Here is an 18,260-nt window from a genome sequence, read left to right as displayed (position 1 = left end):
AAACACTCACTGGAACTGACACACTGCAGGGACTGTGTTGAGAGATTGGTCACACACTCCCACAGACCTGAGGAACCACCTGTTCAGCTTCCTGTGCAGCAAACAGGGAAACATCACAAGGAGCTCTCAAGTCTGGAGCCTCTCCTAAAAAACAACCTTCCACACAAACGTCCACGTGGCTGGACTTTACTGAAAGGAGACAGGAGAGTTACAACGCCCACTGCTCTTCTCTACAGGACTGTAAACTCTCTAACCTCCTACTTGCCGCAGGGGGCCACAGTAGTGGTACCTGTAACTCACCCAGCAACATTGTCAATCTATCCAACCACACACACAGCCTGGCAGAAGAGTCTGTCTTATCTCGGGGACTCTCTTTGTGCCCCACCACCCCCACAAACATGACACAGTTCTGTGGGGATCTGGAACCTCACCCCAATTTTGCCAGGAATACTTTCCAGGAGCACTTTCCACAAGACTCTGAACAGCCCTGCAGGCACCGTCACACCTAGAGTACAAGAAGAAGAATTCTGTGTGGAATCCTTCCTGGTGGTCAAAACGACAGACTGGATCGATACCTAGAGCACTTCTGCTTCTGTGCACAGGCAGAAATTGTGGGAAAGCGACATCGCTTGTCCCAGGACCTCAGCCGTGTGGAATGCAATGTCACCCACAGCCTCAGAAACAGCTCTGGCGTTGTCATCCAAGAGGCTGACAAAGGAGCTGCTGTTGTCATCATGAATAGGTCAGACCATGAAAAGGAGACTCCCAGGCAGCTCTCCAATACCACCTTCTACAGGCTACTGTCCTCTGATCCCACTGAGCAGCACACACAGAAACTGCACCGTCTGCTCAAGACACTCCTGACAAAAGCGCAGGAACAGATCTGCACAGACACACCCCCAGAGCCCCAAGACCCATAAATCTCGACATTCTGGAGGCACCATCAGCTCAGGCATTGGCACTCTCATTGCAGCCTTGTCCAGCTATGGGGACTCTCTACTCAGGCCGTATGTTACCAGCACTCCGAGCTATCTTTGAAACACCACCGACTTCCTCAGGAAATTGCACTGGTGATCTTCCTGAAAACACCATCCTGGACTCCATGGATGTGCAGGTCCCTTACACAAAATACCCACGTGAAGATGGACTTCAAGCTGTTAGGAACAGTATCCCTGATGATGCCGTGGCACAAGTGGTGGTGGAGCTTTGAGATTTTGTCCTCACCCACAAGTACTTCAGATTTGAGGACAATTTATATCTTCAAATCAGTGGCACTGCAATGGGCACCCGCCTGGCCCCACACTGTGCCAACATGTTTATGGCTGACCTGGAACAACTTCCTCAGCTCTTGACCCCTGGCGCCCTCCTCTACTTGAGTTACACTGATGACATCATCACCATCATCATCTGGACCCACGAGAAAGAGGCTCTTGAAGAGTTCACAGTGATTTCAACAGTTTCCACACCACCATCAACCTCAGCCTGGAACCGTCCACACAAGAGATCCACTTCCTGGACACTCCTGTGCACATAAGCGATAGATAAACATGACCCCATAACGGAAATCCACGGACCACTGTGCTTATCTACATGCCTCCAACTTCCATCCAGGGCACACCACACGATCCATTGTATACAGGCAGGCACTAAAGGCACAACCACATTTGTGCCAATCCCTCAGACAGAGACAAACACCTTCCCTACCTTTACCAGGCTCTCCTGAAACTACAATACACACCTAAGGAAGTGAAGAAAGACTGACAGAGCCAGACGTGTACCCAGAAGCCACCTGCTATAAGACAGGCCCTACAAAAAAAAACAACAGAACACCACTGGCCATCACCTACAGCTCCCAACTAAAGCCTCTCCAATGCACCATCAGTGATCTACAACTCATCCTGGACAACGATCCTTCAGTCTCACAGACCTTGGGAGACAGGCCTGTCCTCGCCTACAGTCAGCTCACCAACTTTAAACAAATTCTCACTAGCAACTATAGACCACAACACTAACTCAGAAACCAAATTCTTCAACAAACTTTGGTGCCAACTCTACCCTCCAATGACAGTACGACACCTGCTAAACCCGGGGTTGTGAGTTCAATCCTTGAGGAGGCCATTTAGGGATTGGGCCAAACAGATCTCAGGAATGGTGCTTGGTCCTGCCAAGAGGGCAGCAGACTGGACTAGATGACCTCCAGCGGTCCCTTCCAGTTCTAGAATATGAGTATCTCCAATTATATTTTAATTTTTATTTTAACCAGCAGGGCATATTCACCTGCACATCCAATCTGGACAGTCTCTACGTAAAAGAATAAATGGATGCAAATTGGATATCAGGAACGGTAACATACAAAACCTCCCGGGATGCTCAGGAGCAGATTTAAAAGTAGCCATCCTGCAACGCAAAAATGTCCAAAGCAGACCTCAAAGAGCAACTGCAGAGCTGCAATTCATTTGCAAATGTGACACCATCCATTTAGGACTGAACCAAGACCAGCAACGGCTGGCCAAGTACAAAAGCAGTTTCTCTGCTCTGGCTGTTCACACGACCACCTCAGCTGCTGGAAGTGGGACACATCCTCCATGACTGAATTGCTCTCATTAACTCCAGCCTTCGTCTTGAGTGGGACACCCTCCCTTTCTTGTGCCTGTATATTTCTACTGGCCTCTGGAATTTCCAGTTGGTGCCTCTGACGAACTGGGCCTTTGCCCACAAAAGCTGATCCTCTGGAAAATCCGTTAGTCTATAAGGTGCCACAAGACTTCTCTGTGTTTTTGCTTGACTCAAAACATGAGCTCTGTGAGGTCTGGCAGGGCCGAAACCAAGGCCCCCAGGCAGGGCTCAGACTGCAGCTGTCACGCGGCAGGTCACTAGAAGTTGTGGAGAGAGGCTCTGGCAGAGCTCTGGCTCCACAAGGGCTCTGTCCACAAAGCTCCTGGCTGGGGCCTGGTTCCTCCGGCTCTTTGGCTCTGACACACTGCTTGAATCAGCAGGAGGCAGAGGAAGTTGTCTGAGCAGTGAGGTGAGTCCTGGGCTGGCTGCTTCAGATCCTGCCCAGGCTCCTGCTCTGCAACCCCTGCCTGCCTGTGGCTGGGTGGGCCCTGCCAGCGACCCACAAGAGCTGCTGCTCCTGCAGCCGGCCATGGCGGTGTTTGGCTTTGCTGCTCTCTGCGGGATGTGGCTGTTGTTGCAGCTGGGCTCCCCCTCGGCTGCCTCAGTTCTACTCTGCCAGCAGCAGCTTCTCTGCGTGGTTTACCACTTTCCTCCTGCATCACGGGCTTGTTGCTGACTCACTTTCCAGCCGCACCTGGCGTATTTCCTTCAGTGCAGGAAGGAAACTGGCAGAAGTGCGGCTGGAGGGGGTTAGTTACATCCCCCGTCTCCGCCTCCCCCACAAACTCCTGCTGAGATTCTAGCTGCATTTTTGCCTTCACAACTTTACTACTCACTGCCCAGGTTTGGACCCACTCGGTGTCACATGACCTAGCTGGGCACCTCCCAACCATCTTCAAAACACCCCCAATATCAGTGCAAGCCGAGGATGCTGGATGAGGTGTGTTATGAGACCTACAGGGAGTGACATTGCATCCCAACTGGGGCGCACGTTACTCATAACTGGTTTGTCCTGTGTCTGGTACCCACCAGTGACTCCTGAGAAAGCAAACACGGGACATGTACATGGGACAGCTGGCGCCTCTGGCTGGGAGTTTGTGTTTGATTGTTCAAGAACTCCCCCTAAACGGTAAGAGCCAGCAGGGGTGCAGCACGCTGGCCCCAGGGGTGCCCTGCAGGCACTAAGAGCAGCCGGACCCAGCCCCACAGCTCTGGTACCCACCGTTCCTGCCGGCGCCCCTCCACTCACACCTCCAGCCAAGGCAGATGGTGGGAGGCACATGGAGACCTGGGCTGTGGGAAGAGCAGCACCACTGCCATGTCCCTGAACCTGCTTCCCCTGGGAGGGGCCGTAGAGAGGACAGTCTCTCACAGGGGAGCCAGTGATTCCTGCAGCTCACACTCCTGACACTGGAGACAGGGGCAGGGAGGGACCCTGAACCAAAGCCAACCCAGCTGCTGCGGAGCCCACACAGCCTGTGACACCCCCGGGGACAGGACTCCTCACCCAGCCAGCGCACGGTCTGGTAATTCTCCTGCATCACCTCCCTGTAGAGGGCTCTCTGCCCCGGGGCCAGCAGCCCCCATTCCTCCTGGGAGAAACACACAGACACCTCCTCGAAAATCACCGTCTCCGCTGCCACCGCCATGTCCTCGCTGTGTCTCTGCAGGTCCGGGGCTGCTCTGGAGCCAGACGTGGGTGCTCTGCACCTGGCAGGGGAGAAGGGCAATGGAGACACTTCAGACAGGGATGGAAGCCGCTCCGCTCTCCCAGCTCCCCACACTCGCTCCCTGGGGCACACGTGCTGCACACGCACATTCGGGGAAACGCTCGAGTCTCACAGAACCACCTCGCACAAGTCAGATCCCAAATCCGTCCTCGTTTCTCTCCGGACGCGGCCTGAGCCCCAGCACTGCTGCGCGCTGGAGTGTGTCCCACGGACACGTCACGGGGACAAGCCCGGAGGAAGGGAGCAGCTGAAGGGACAATGAGGGTCACTGAACTGCACCGCGGGGGAGCACCGGCACCGTGCGACGAGCGCCCGGCCCCGCTGGGGAACCGGGGGTGGGGGACACAAGCCCACCCAGAGCTCTCGGATCCCCTGCGGGGGGGGGGGTGCAATGGACTCAGGACCCCAAATCACTGAGGGGGACAAGGGAGAAGAAAACCAGGGGGGTGCAGAGGCCCTGGGGCGAAAACAAGGGAGCTGGGGGAGAACCGAGCACAGAGCCCCCAGCACCCACTGGTCCCTGCGGGGTGCAGAGCCCGCGGGCGCCGCCCGGAGACTCCGCCTGGAGGTGCGAGTGGAGCCAGGAGCGAAAACCGGCCCCGAGTCACAGCCCCCCCGGCCGCCCCCGCCCCCGCTCCTCCCCTCCCCGGGCGCCCCAGAGCCGGGCGGGGGCGAGTGCGGGGCGCTGGGGCGGCGCCTCTTTGCTCCCCGCGGGGCCCAGCGCCGCGAGCCGCCGCAGCACGAGGCGAACCAGGCGCCGCTGCCGGGGGGCGGGGCGGGGTCGCGCGGGCGGCAGGACGAGGCGCAGCGGCCGGAGAACGGGGCGGCGCTGGCGCGGGGCGGCCCCGCACGGAGGGTCCGAGAGACAAACGGGGGGGGCGGAGTCACTTCCCGGCCCGGCCGGGCCCCCCCTCACCTGGCGGCGGCTCCCTGCGGGAGGGATCGGGGGGGCTCCGGGCGCCGGCAGCGCGTGACCCGGCGGAGCGGCCGCAGGACGTTCCCGCCGGACCCCGGTTAACCCCTCCGCTGCCGGAGCCGCACACGCGGCCGGCGAGTCCCAGCGCGGCTCCCCCGGAACCCGCCCCCACCGCCCGCCTCCCGCAGGGGCTGCGCCGGCCGGGCTGAGCGCGGGGGCGGGGCCAGGGCCGGGGCCGCCGCCGAGCCATGCGGTGGGGGCGGGGCTCAGAGCGGAGGCGAGGCCCAGGGGAGGAGAAGTGACGTCATCGGCAGACATGGCGGGAGGGGGGAATGACGAAACGGGACACGCCCACCAGAGCTCCTGCCCCACAGGGGGTGTCAGTCTGTGGCTGCCCAGCGCTGCCTGTTGCTCTCGCGGACACAGAGAGTGACCCGCTACCGCGCGGAGAGCTGAACAGAAGGAAAGTGAAACACCCACGTGCCCGATTCTGCCCTGCACGGGGGCCTGGGCAGGGGGCGGGCTCGGGTGGGAAACGGCCAATGGCGGGGCAGGCTGGGCCGTCGCAGTCAAATGGCGGACCGGGATTGGCTTGTCTGGCAGCCAATGGCAGAACGGGGCCGCGCTGGACGAGCGGGCACTCGCAGAGCGGGCTGTGCCCCGGCCGACCAATGGCGGAGCGGGACTGTCTGGAGACGCGGCCTATGGCGGAGCGGGACTGGCTGGATAGGCGGGACTGTCTCTCATTGTGTGTCTGTGCAGCGCCCGGCCCGACGGGGCTCTGATCTCAGGCGGGGCAGGGACTGTACAGACACGCAGCGAGAGACAGTCCCTGCCCCGGCTGAGATCAGGGCCCCGTTGTGCCAGGCGCTGCACAGACACACAGCGAGAGACAGTCCCTGCCCCGGCTGAGATCAGGGCCCCGTTGTGCCAGGCGCTGCACAGACACGCAGCGAGAGACAGTCCCTGCCCCGGCTGAGATCAGGGCCCCGTTGTGCCAGGCGCTGCACAGACACACAGCGAGAGACAGTCCCTGCCCCGGCTGAGATCAGGTCCCCGTTGTGCCAGGCGCTGCACAGACACACAGCGAGAGACAGTCCCTGCCCCGGCTGAGATCAGGGCCCCGTTGTGCCAGGCGCTGTAGGACAGTTCCTGGTGTAGCCCCATGGATGAAGGGGAGGGAGGGAGGGAGGGAGGAAGGAGCTGCTGAATTCTGTCCCTGTAGCCCTTCCAGCTTCGTTCCAGGGGCTTTGCTGCTGTGTACGTGGAGGGAGGGCTGGTGGGAAAGGAATGCAGCCCCTTGCCTGGCTGGGGGCACACGGGCTCTGTCCCTTTTCTCCACTTAGGGCTGCAGCTCTTGGGCTGGGCAAAGGCACCTTGCATTGCTGCCAGGAGTCTGTACCCCCCGGGGAGCTGTCAGTGCAGGGAGAGACCTAACCTGTGGAAAGGGGGCTGGGAGCAGCTGGGCTCTGAGGGTGCAGCCCGTGGGGGAAGTGGTGCTGGAATGCCTTGGCAGCTCCCCTCCACTCCCTGGCTGGTGCTAAAGGCAGGACTGAGGCGCAAGGAGAGGTCGCAGCGGTGGAGGGGGTCCCTGAAAAGTTTGTGCTGTTTGAGGCAGTGCAGTCTGCCATCAGCAGCCAAAGTTTATTGTGCAGGTAGAAAATCAGCTGGGCCCAGAAGATTGCTGAGAGGGTGTACCCCGAATCGCAGTGCGGATTCCGCGCAGAGAGGTCTACCGTTGACATGGTCTTCTCTCTAAGGCAGCTGCAGGAGAAGTGCAGGGAGCAGAGAAAGCCACTCTACATAGCCTTCATCTACTTGACCAAGGCTTTTGACTTGGTCAGCAAGGATGGTCTGTTCAAACTGCTCCACAAGATAGGCTGTCCTCCACGGTTACTCAAGATGATCCAGTCGTTCCACGAAAACATGAGAGGAACCATCCAATATGACGGCGTATTATTGGATGCCTTCAGAATCAGGAGTGGCGTCAAACAAGGATGCGTGCTTGTTCCGACATTGTTTGGGATCTTCTTCGCACTCCTCCTGAAGCATGCCTTTGGATCTTCAGCAGAGGGCATCTTGCTGCACACAAGATCGGATGGGAAACTGTTTAACCTTGCAAGGCTGAAAGCTAAGTCTAAGGTGCAGGAAGTCCTCATCAGAGACATGCTGTTTGCAGATGATGCTGCTGTAGTGTCTCACACAGAAGACCAGCTTCAAAAACTGCTGGATCGGTTCTCCAAAGCGTGCAAGGACTTTGGGCTCTCCATTAGCCTAAAGAAGACGAACGTACTCGGTCAGGATGTTGCTGAATCCCCATCAATCAGCATTGACAACTATACGTTAGAGGTCGTCCACGAGTTCGTTTACCTCGGGTCCACCATCACTGACATCCTGTCGTTGGACACTGAGCTAAACAGGAGGATCGGAAAAGCGGCCACAACTCTGTCCAGACTCAGCAAGAGAGTGTGGAATAACAACAAGCTGTACACTCACACCAAAATGCAAGTCTACAGAGCCTGCATCCTCAGCACCCTCCTTTATGGCAGTGAGTCTTGGACCCTGTATGCCCGCCAGGAAAAGAGGCTGAACGTCTTCCACTTGCGCTGCCTCAGGCGCATCCTTGGAATATCATGGAAGGACAGAGTTACCAACACAGCCGTCCTTGGGCAAGCTGGAATCTCAACCATGCACACCCTCCTCAGGCAGCGTCGACTCCGCTGGCTTGGCCACGTCCACAGGATGAACGATGGAAGGATTCCAAAAGACATCCTGTATGGTGAGCTAGCCTCTGGCAGAAGACCTCCCGGACGGCCCCAGTTGCGTTACAAAGATGTCTGCAAGAGAGACCTCAGAGAGGTAGACATCGAGCTGGACAACTGGGAAGAACTAGCAGATGACCGCAGCAGATGGGGGCAGGGGTTACACAAGGGCCTTCAGAAGGGCGAGTTGAAGATCAGACAGCTAGCAGAGGAGAAGCGAGCGCACAGAAAGCACAATAAGGACTTGCCAGACACCCACTACATCTGCAAGAGATGCAGCAAGGACTGTCACTCTCGTGTGGGTCTTTATAGTCACAACAGACGCTGTAAATGAAGTCCTCAATTGAAACTTTAAAGGGTGCGATCCATCGTCTATGCAGACTGAACGATGCCGATTAGAAAATCAGCTGGGCCCAGAAGGCTCAGATGCCCTCTGCTGGGGGCCCTTGGGGTTGCACCGGACAGAAACAACCCCATGTAACTAGGGCGTCAGTCTGTGGGGTGGGGATATGGGGAGAGACAGGAGCAATGACTGAGCCTCTCCTCCCAGCGTCTGCTTGTGTGGGTGTGCCCACGCCCTTCCGTCTCTGCCAGCATGCAGCCCCCCGGCACCCAGGGCGTGAGCTACCGGGTACCAAAGCATCCTCCAGGCAGACGGCTGTGTGTCTGCAGAGCTCCGGGTGTGGCGTTCCTTCTAGAAGGAACAGCTCAGGCCTGTACGCAGCAATTGGTGTAAATGGGGAACTCCCCATAGTGGGCTGGGCCCTTCCCCCTGCTCCCCTGGCTCTCAAGCTGGCCCTGCTCCCCCTCCAGCCACCCCCAATTTGAACCCTGCCCCCCCCACACACACACTCCACCCTTACTAGGCCTGACGCTCCTCTCAGCATGCAGGGGAGTGGCAGGCAGGGAGCCTGTCCGAGGCTCCTGCTGGGCACAGGATGGTGGTGGGCTGAACTCGGGTACCGCAGGACAGTGGGTACCACATTCCATGGCACATGGAGAGCTGGGTGTGCTTGTGTGTACTTGCCATCCCGCGCAGAGGGACAGCCTGTGAGGTGTTAGTACCGGGGAGGGCACGAGGCACTTAATCCCTTTCTCCACCATACAGAGAGCACTGTGTGCTCTGGGCCTCTTCCCTCAGGCCTCCTGTCCCTCCACCTGCTTTTCGGGAGAAGAGCTGGCTCAGGGTGCAGGGCCACAATAATAGTCTTCAAGTGCATAGAGGGGTGTCATAAAGAGGAGGTTGAAAACTTGTTCTCCTCAGCCTCTGAGGACAGGGCAAGGGGCTTAAACTGCAGCAAGGGAGGGTCAGGTTGGACATCAGGAAAAACCTCCTAACTGTCAGGGTAGTTAAACACTGAAATAAATTGCCTGGGGAGGTGGTGGAATGTCCGTCACTGGAGATACTTAAGAGCAGGTTAGATGGATGTCTAACAGGGATGGTCTCTAGTACTTGCTGTGGGGGACGGGGACTGGACTCAATGACCTCTCGAGGTCTCTTCCAGTCCTACATTTCTACTCGCACACCCAGGTGAGAGACTGGGATGAGGGAGAAGGCTGAGGAGTTATCACCCAGGGTTGATGAAACGTTAGCGTGTTTCTTGCATCGCTGTGCTCAGGCCAACGTGCAGGGGGCTGCGAAGCCACAGATGGCTCATCGAGGTTGTTCCTGCCTGGTCTGGAATCCAAGACATCACTCCGCTGCTCCTGAGCAAAGCTCGGCTCTGCCCCAGGCCGGGAGAGGAGTTGATCACAGCCTGGTGTGGTCATTGTTGTCTCGCTGAGAGATGGGGACAGGAGAGCATGCCAGTGAGGACACCGAGCAGCCCCTTGCCTGCAACAGGAACGTGGAGAAAGGCAGGAAGTCAGGTAAATAGCCTCATTGGTGGGGTAGCAGGTTGGGGAGACACTGGGGTACCCCGATGGGGCCTCATCTCAGTGGTGGGCACAACCGTTCAATGCCCTTAAGCATGGGGAGCAGAGACCAGGGGTTCCTATGAGCCCGTGTCCGGGTTTGCTGGTTCATGTCTCAAAATGTGGCCACACCAGCATGCGGCAGGTGCACATGTTATGCCCACATCTGTTTGACTTCTCCCTTGTGCTCTGTCCCTTCTCCACCCCCCTTCCTTCTGTTTGCTTTGAGCGCCAACTTGTCCGCTGCCTGAGCACAAGCTGCAGCTGCGTCGTGCATGCTCGGGGACAGCGATATGGGGTGGTGCATTAATTGCACAGGGAGTCCTGGATCCATATGGCCTATCATTTTTGTAACACCAATGTGCATTGTGTCTTCCGACCCACCAGGGGTGGGAGAGAGGACAGGCCCTTTGCAGAGGGTGTTACGCAGAATGTAGTGGAAGACCACCACCGATTCTCCCTGCTTGGGGCTACTTGGATTTATGCTTCTGGAGAAACACTCGTGCTATTGCTCCTCTAAGATCTACACTGATCTTCCTTCCTATTTCCTTCTCTCCAAATACCACTGTTTTTGCTGTATCAATGTTCGTAATCAGTCCGTACCGCTTCCCTTCCTCATTTAGCACCTGCACCATTCCCACTAGCTTCTCCTCATCTTCCACAATCATAATAACCGTACCATCCTCAAGCATCAAGTTATTAATTCTCATCCCATGCACCGATAGCCCTTCTACCTCTTCCTTGATCTCGTCTATCGCTCTCTCTAGATGTGTGAGGAAGATACTCGGCGATATCGGATCTCCTTGTCTCTTATCTCTACTCGTTCTAAACCAACTTCCCAACTCTCTGCATATTCTCACCGCTGCCTCCTCACTGTCACTGATATCCCTCAACAACTGTATCAGTCTGCTGTCCGCGCCATACAACTCCAACTCCGCCCAAGTCACTTTCTGATCTGTACTGTCAAATGTCTTCTGAAAATTAATGAAGCAAGTGTAGATGTTCTTGAGCTTTCTCCACTACCAATTTTAGTGCCAAAATCTGCTGTATGGGACTTCTATCTTTCCTGAATCCCACTTGCTCATCTGCTAGATGTTCTTCTGTCTGCGATCTCAGCCTCTCTGTCAGTATCATCAGCATCAGGCGCAGCGATCTCGCTATTCCCCAGCGCCACCCTCTGCTGCTCTGATTGGCTGCAGTTCTAGCCAATCAGAGCAGGGAACTGGCCAAGGATCTGCGTCTGCCAGGGTACCGTGGCTTCCCCCATCACGCCCTGCAGGCTCCCCCTACATACAGGCCTAGAATCTGTTTAATCCAGTTGTGATTGCAGATGTTCATTGACTTTTGTGGCACTGGAAGAGCTGATTGCTTTTAGGACTCTGCAGTGTTGCTTTTGTGAGTATTTGTCCATGTGCCCAGTGTAAACATTAGAGCCTTTTTGAGCTTGTCCATGTAGAAAGTTAACCACTGAATGGGTGCAGCACAAAGTGGACTAACGAACTAGTGGTGCACTTCTGCAGGGTGCAGGCAGGTGGGCAGGGTGCAGACGGCTGGTATGGGGTAAACTCAAGTCTCAGACAGCTGCAGGCAGTTGCCTGGGACCCGGCCTTTCAAGGGGGACCCACTGCTCCAGCACCATTAGAAGTGCTGGGAGTAGCCCTGCACTGCAGTCCTGGTAGAGCTAAGGGTGACCCCCCTTGGCCCTGCCCGTTTCAGGGGTGCAGAGCTACTGTCCCCCTCCCCACTTCACTTGGCCCCAGTGCCTGTGGTGGCTGTTTCTGCTGGATGGCTGCAAACTGAATGTGTAGGCAGGCCTGTGGAAATCAAATCTAAAATGATTCGACCAATAGCAGCTCAGCGTTTGACACTGCTAATAATTCTGATCCCCCCAGCAGTCCTAGGACATTCATGGCTTTCTCTCTTTCAGGGAATGGATTTATTTCGTTCTTCAGGAGGCTTCTTATCTACAAAGTCCTAGTCGCAGTTTTCAGTATTCTGGTCATAGTATTGGCACCATTTCTGGCGGGTGAGTTCTTGGCTCATACAGTGTTTGTCTTCACTGAACTCACATGATCTCTGCTTGCTGGCCTCTGCACAGATAAGGCGTCACAGGTCATTTCTTATCCACAAAATTATTGCTCCCAGGTTTATAGAAAGATACACAAAAATCAGGCCGAATTTGTTAACATCAGTGGGAGTTAGGCACTTCAGTATCCTTAAAATTCTGTCCTGCAACTTCTTCCAAACTCTAACCAGTTCTTTTCAGTAGTTTAGGGCCTACCTCTGAGTCTCTCTACCAGTATATGGGGCTCAGAACTAGTATTTTCTCCTCCTTGTTGTTACTGCACGAAAAGGCCCCTGCAGGCTGCGAAGCTGACACTGTGAAAAGAGTGGGCTTTTGAAAAGTGTCTTTAAGGACCAGAAATCCCTTTGGCATTATGAGCAGGGAAGCCGGGTTCACACTCATCAAGCTGGGAAACGAAACAGAAATGTTTGTTGCTCCCCCTCTGATCAAGTTCCTTTGGAGTTCCGTGTAACAACAGAACGCACAAACCATTCCAGAGAGAAGTCATTTGAAGTCTGAGGGTCACTCCGCACAAGCCGCCCGTTCCGTGAGCAGCCGATTTAAACAGGGACAGAAGGAAGAGTGCGCGACGAGTCACGAGCCTTTGTGCACAGGTCGCTCACGATGTTTCCTCCAAGAACTGCAGGGCAATTGCGGAGAGAGCAGCACAGCTTGCTGGCAAGATCACCAATCCAAATGCCAGACTGCACAGTGAGGAAGATGTAACATGCTGAAATTGGAATCCAGCTCCGTCGTGTTTCCCACCTCTCCAAAGCAGAAAAAGTTAAATGCCCTGGGTGGTGACGACGGGCGACCCTGTTGCTGCTGTTACACGCCACTGACGAAGAGACCATCAGCCAGCTCCAGGTAACATTCCCTGCATGGCTGTATTTGGAGACAAGTCTCCAAGGGCAAAGCAGGCTGAGTTGAAAGCTGCCAGGCTTTTCACACCATTTGTGGGACTCTGGTGCCACCAAGTGGCCACTTCCCAGGTTGTGATGTAGAGTGGCCTCTTTCCAGTTAAATAGGGACAGAGTGGTAGGTAGCCCTGTTAGTCTGTATTCTATCAAAACAAAAAAGCCGCCCAGTAGCACTGTGAAGACTAACAACATAATTTATTAGCTGATGAGCTTTCCTGGGGCAGACCCACTTCTAGCTCATGCTGCTTGGGTAGCGGCATAGTAGAGTCTGTATGTACCAGAAAATCAGTGCGCTGGCAGCCCATTTTCTGGGGTTTGATTTAGCGCCCCCAGAGGGGACACACTAGATGGAATTATCAGGTGTTGCCGTTGACCCTGGTACTCCTTGCAGTCATGAGAAGTAAAGGGAAGTTGAGGCCAGAGTTTCTGCTGTCAAGCGCCCGCTGTGGGAATAGCGGAAAAAATCAGTGTAAGATTCGCTGACTCCAGCTACGCAATTTTCATAGCTGGAGTTGCATATCTTGAACTGATCTTTTTTTCCTTTTGTGTAGACCTGGCCACAGGGTTGCAAACTCCAGAGTTACAAGCTGCCCGTTCAACCTCATGCTAGAACGACACAATCAGGCAGCTGCAAAGATGGGGGGCAGGGGAGAGAGAGAGAAATAGCAAATATAGCACAGTTCTGTGTTAAATGTAAGCTACTGAAAAATAGAGGGAAAGTTTAAAGAAAAGATTTGACAAGGAAGGGAAATTATTGCTGTGCTTGTTCCACTTAAATTAAGATAGTTAAAAGCTGCATTTTTCTTTGGCACCGTAAAGTTTCTAAGATGTGCAAATTTAAAGCTCAGTTGTAAACTTTGGAAAGGAAGATCATAATGTTTTTTGTTCAGAGCTGCAACCAACCTCCAGTCCAGAGATACTGAAATTTCCAAGGGTCTGGTGCATACAGCAAATTGAAAAAGCCACTTCTAAGAAGTAACAGCAACAAAGGGTCCTGTGGCACCTTATAGACTAATAGAAAAGTTTTGAGCGTGAGCTTTCGTGAGCACAGACTCAAATTCATCAGATGCTGGTCTGACCAGCATCTGATGAAGTGAGTCTGTGCTCACGAAAGCTCATGCTCAAAACTTTTCTGGTAGTCTATAAGGTGCCACAGGATCCTGCATTGCTGTTACGGATCCAAACTAACACGGCTACCCCTCCGATAATTCTAAGATGGACTCAGTGTGTCTCAACGTGGGTTATACCTACGTAATGATACTGATTTAAACTTGCATCTTAGCTTACACAGAAAAACCTTCCCTGTGTAGACCAGGCTTCACGTTTCGTTCACTGGCTCCAACCGACCAGCTAACCCTAAATCCAGCTGTGGCCGCCTCTCTAGTGCAGTGGTCAGATTTCCTTGCAAAATGCCCTCAGCCCAGCTTTGTGCAGTCAGTCTTTGTTCTCGGAGAGAAAACAAAGAGCACAGCTAGCGGACCCACCGTCACAGCTGAGTGTTCCAACACTGAGCTTTGGTCCCGTTTCTTCCATCTGCAGGCGGTCTGGTAACTCTCCCCTTTCAGCAATGTAATGCTGCCTTTCTGTCTAGTGCTGTCCCTGCTGAGTATAAGTTCATGGGCTGCCTCTTGGCTGTAGTCAGTCCTGAGATAAGTCTCTGAAATCAGAGGCACGTAAACCTTTGGTTTGATTTCTGATGTGCTGTTTCTTCCCTGGTACTGTAGCCCACTAGCAGAGACTTAAGGCTCTACCAAGGATTGGCTCGGAGGGAATAATCCTCCCCCCACCCCCCATTCCCACCAGATGTTACGGGGTTGGGAGGGAAATAGTCTCATACAGGTTGAACCTCTCTCCTCCAGCACTCTCTAATCCGGCAACATCCGTAATCCGTCATGATATTAGTGAGCCGAACAACCACTTCCCGTGGGTGTGGCCGAGTTTCCCACGGTCCCATAAAGTTTGTTTCCAACCACCAGTCCTGGATCCCACTGGTCTTTTGCTGTAATTTACCCCGAAATGTCTTCTCAGAGCCCGGTAAGCGGTGGAAATGCTGCTCGACAGTGTTGACCTCCCGTCGTCCAGCAAATTCTCTCGTTCGGCATTGGTCAGGTGCCGAGGGTGCCAGATGAGAGAGGTTCAGCCTGTACACGTATTGTTTTCTTACTTTCAGCACGTAACAGGAACCCGCCGGCGGCTGATCCTGCCCCGCTTGCTAGCTCCTGCTGCCCAGACAGCTGGGTTGGGTACCGAGGGAAATGCTACTACTGCTCAGAGGCTGAAAGTAACTGGACCTACAGCCAGAGCCTCCCTGGCTGGGATCGACAGTGAGCAGGAAAAGGTGAGAGACAGACGCTCGATAGCAGCAACAGATGGGCCTTGGCAGCTCCACTTCTACTGTGTGGAGAGGAGCTCGGCTCTTTCCCAGGCGACGTCTCCACTACGAGATGGGTGTGGCTCCCCAGCTCACCCCCACACTCCTGGGCTAGTGTAGTTCAGTCCTGTTTGGGTGGTGCACTGCCTGCAGCTGGCCCAGGCTGGCGTGGCTGCAGCAGCCTTACCTGAGAGCCAGCTGGCTTTTAGCTCCTGCAGTAGAGGTTCAGGCACTAAGCCTCAGCGGTGCCAGGCTCAGTCCTGCCTGAAGAAGACTAGGCTCTGTAGAGCAGTGGTCCCCAGCATTTTCAGTCACATGGCACATTCAACGAGCCAGTCAGTCCCACGGCACAGCCGCTGCCTTCAGCTGCAATGATTGCCCATCAGCATCATTTTGACTGGGGCTACGGTCTTATGAGAGAGCTTTGCAGAACAGCAGTGCATTCAATGAGCCAGACAAGGAGCAAATGCGTTCATGTTTCCAATCCACTGCCGCACAGGCCGTCTCAGGCACGTCGAAGAGAAAGCGGGCAAGCGAACGCCTGCCACGCTAGGGATGTGGAGTCATTGAGCGACTGCTGAAATCTCCAGCGGTCACTGGATTACCCGTGGGCATGGGTGCTCAAGAGAGCAGGCTCCCCTCCCCACCAGCCCGTTGGAGCCAGGATGCAGTATTTAAAGCACGTCCCAGCTCCAACAAGCTCCCTCCCTCCCTCGTTGCCACAGCCGGGGAGGATGCGGGCTCCCCACTAGCCTGTTCAGACTGGGAAGCAGCATTTCAGCTGCCTCCTCGCAGGAATGGTCTTCTGCAGGGTTGGGATTTCCACTCACACTGGCTTGCAAAGAGCCACCACAGGGGGAGATTGACGAGCCCTGCACCAGCTGGGACTTGGGCAGCCTTGCTACTTGAGCCCCAGCAGGCCTAGGGTTGTCCATTTCCCCCCTCTCTTCATGGAGGCTCTGCAAAGAGCCCCAGCGAGGGGAAATTGATGACCTTTCAGGGCACACTTGGCGAGCTCTCATGGCACACCAGTGCGCCACAGCACACCAGTTGAGAACCACCACTGTAGAGTGTTGGTCATGCTACACCAGCGGGAGTGAATAGCAGTGTAGCTGGAGCACGAGTACATGGCCTCTGGCTTCAGATGGTGGTGTCGCCTGTGTTGAATCAAGTCAGAAGTCCCTTGTCTCAGAGTAGTTTGAGGCTGTCAGTGTATCCACCCAGGGGCTGGGATGTCAGTGCTACTTAGGCCGGGGGGAAAAGGGAGCGGAGTGACTGGAAGAGGAGAGAAATAGGAGAAACTCTGTGACTACCCGAATTCCTTCCCGTGTAAATGTGCGGATCAGATTTCCTCCCCCCTCCGCCCCCACCCCCCCCGTGAAATCTTCTCAGCCCCTCCCACGCGCACACGGGGAAGCTCTGGAACCCCTGGGCGCCTGGTGAGCTTTGAGGCACAAGCAGTTCAGCCCGCCCAAGTAGGGAGTCTGAGACACCCTGTTCCCGTTGCCGTGTGCCTCCATTACAGGCTTTCATGCTGCGCTATAAAGGCAAACCCGAGCACTGGGTCGGCCTCCTGGGGGAGCAGGAGCAGGGCCAGCCCTGGAAACGGGCCAACGGCAGCAAACTCCACCGCAGGTGAGTTCCCCTCCCTGTGTGTTTGGAAAGGAGGCCGCTGGAGGACGACTTACCTCCGGGCTTGTTGGGCGCAGGATGGGTGTCTTCTTTCATTCCTCCCCCTTCGCCTTTTACTGGCCTGAGGCTCCCCCAGTTACTTTCCATGGCCCTCTGGTTATGCCCCCGCCCTGCCATCACGGATGCCTGTCCTAGTCCCTATAGACAAGGTCTGTGTGGGCATCAGCTCCCCCGACTCACCTGCGCAGCTGGCGGCAGGTGGCGGGTTGCGTCTCTGGTAGCGATTGATACATGTGGCTCTCGCGTTGCAGGTTTCTGATAGGCGGAGGCGGCGACTGCGCGTATCTGAACGAGGAGAATGGGGCTCAGGAGCTCACAGTGCATGATGCTGAAATACTGGATCCGCAGCCAAGCAGACGCCCATACGAAGGGAAGGGGCCGTGCAGGGGGAGGACAATTGCAAATATAAGGGAATCACAAAAGTAGACTTGGGAAAAGCCATATTGGGCCACAGCTGGTTGGAATTTCCATCCTTGGAGGTTTTGAAGTCCCAGCTCAACAAAGCCCTGGCTGGGATGATTTACTTGGGAGTTGGTCCTGCTTTGAGCAGGGGTTGGACCAGCTGATCTTCTGAGATCTCTGCCAAATGTAACCCTCTATGAATCTGTGATTTTTTTATACCTCTCCTACCAGAAACACGCGTCCTCAACCAGGCAACAATGCCAGACCGTGATCCAGAGTTTTGCATGGGGGGTCCCGCTCATTGCTCAACTTTTCTCAGTGCCTGAGTCTCACCCGTGTGGGTATATACATAGTAGGGAGGCTGAAGGGACTAAAATCCCCTGAGGAGAGTTCCTTTCCGAAGCTGGAGCAGAGGGGTAGCCACGTTAGTCTGTATCTGTAAAAACAAGAAGTCCTGTGGCACCTTATAAACTAACAGATATGTTGCAGCATGAGCTTTCGTGGGCAAAGACCCCTTCATAATGAAAGCTCGTGCTCCAAACTATCTGTTAGCCTGCACAGTGCCACAGGGTCACTTCTTGTTTTTCTCCTGTAGCTGGGCTTCTCCTAAGAGCAGGGGACAGGCCCCCTGACTGCAGAGAAAGGACACTGAAGCCGTGTCTACACGTGCACGCTACTTCGAAGTAGCGGCACTAACTTCGAAATAGCGCCCGTCGCGGCTACACGCGTCGGGCGCTATTTCGAAGTTAACTTCGACGTTAGGCGACGAGACGTCGAAGCCGCTAACCTCATGAGGGGATCGGAATAGCGCCCTACTTCGACATTCAACGTCGAAGTAGGGACCGTGTAGTCGTTACGCGTCCCGCAACGTC

At 55.2% G+C, this 18,260-nt stretch overlaps 1 pseudogene; it reads left to right on the top strand.

The window, feature by feature from the left end:
* The first annotated feature begins 9,811 nt into the window (after positions 1-9,811).
* Positions 9,812-17,395, top strand: LOC142024637 (C-type lectin domain family 2 member D-like; annotated as a pseudogene).
* The last annotated feature ends 865 nt before the right edge of the window (positions 17,396-18,260 follow it).

This window comes from Carettochelys insculpta, chromosome 22 (assembly GCF_033958435.1).
Source record: "Carettochelys insculpta isolate YL-2023 chromosome 22, ASM3395843v1, whole genome shotgun sequence".
NCBI lineage: Eukaryota > Metazoa > Chordata > Testudines > Carettochelyidae > Carettochelys > Carettochelys insculpta.
This window is presented reverse-complemented; position numbering and strand designations above follow the sequence as displayed.